The sequence below is a fragment of the Zea mays genome, unplaced genomic scaffold, assembly GCF_902167145.1.
Source record: "Zea mays cultivar B73 unplaced genomic scaffold, Zm-B73-REFERENCE-NAM-5.0 scaffold_23, whole genome shotgun sequence".
Taxonomy (NCBI): domain Eukaryota; kingdom Viridiplantae; phylum Streptophyta; class Magnoliopsida; order Poales; family Poaceae; genus Zea; species Zea mays.
Genome location: NW_023366849.1, coordinates 417,501 through 418,298, shown reverse-complemented (window position 1 = coordinate 418,298; position 798 = coordinate 417,501).

Below are 798 nucleotides of genomic sequence, written 5' to 3'. Positions count from 1 at the left end.
CATAGTCACCCCGGTGACCTTCGTCACCAAAGCGTCACGACAGTTTCAAAGACCCCTCATCTCCAGTGGGGATCAGTCGGAGCACGTAGGAATGCCGACCACTACATAAGCCACGTCTGGCTGAGGCGAGCAGCAAGCGGGGGGGAGTCTTTTGAAGTACAAGAACGTTGGGGTGGGACGCTAGTACTTAAACTAGGGTTGCTTCTTAGCGCTAATCTTGCGTTTTCAGCAGTTAGTTGTAGCGCGCCTTCCCTCCTTCTCTCATTTCGGAAAGATTTGGCAGTATTTTCTTATGATGACCTGGTCGAGAGAGTACGAAACATCGGTGTAAAAGATTGAGTGGGATGGTTATGGTTATAGTAAGGGGCGAACCAAGTGCTTGCGCGAAGAAGCGAATCAATCAGAATGGAGACAAGGAGAGGCGAAACTCAACTAAAATGGAAAAGGGAACTCGACTATCATGAGCGAAGTGAGGGAATTCCTTCTGATTGGGTCCCTTAGGGGAGAGACAGAAGGTATTATTAAATAGAATCAGATCTTTGACGATCCAGTATTAGCTAGTAAGTGTATGGACTCAGACTTTGATGACTCCCTAGTGGCCAGGGAAGCGTTAGCTTCACCCTTTGAACGTCTCATTTACTCTCTCTAGCTCTCGACTTTACGTATAGGAATTTAAGGTACATTGGTCGATGAAAGTGAACATCTATCTTATCTTACGCCACTTACTCTAGCTTTACTTTGTGGAAGACGTCCGATTGAATGATCTCCAGTGGGTTCTATTACCATGTGTACCCAGCC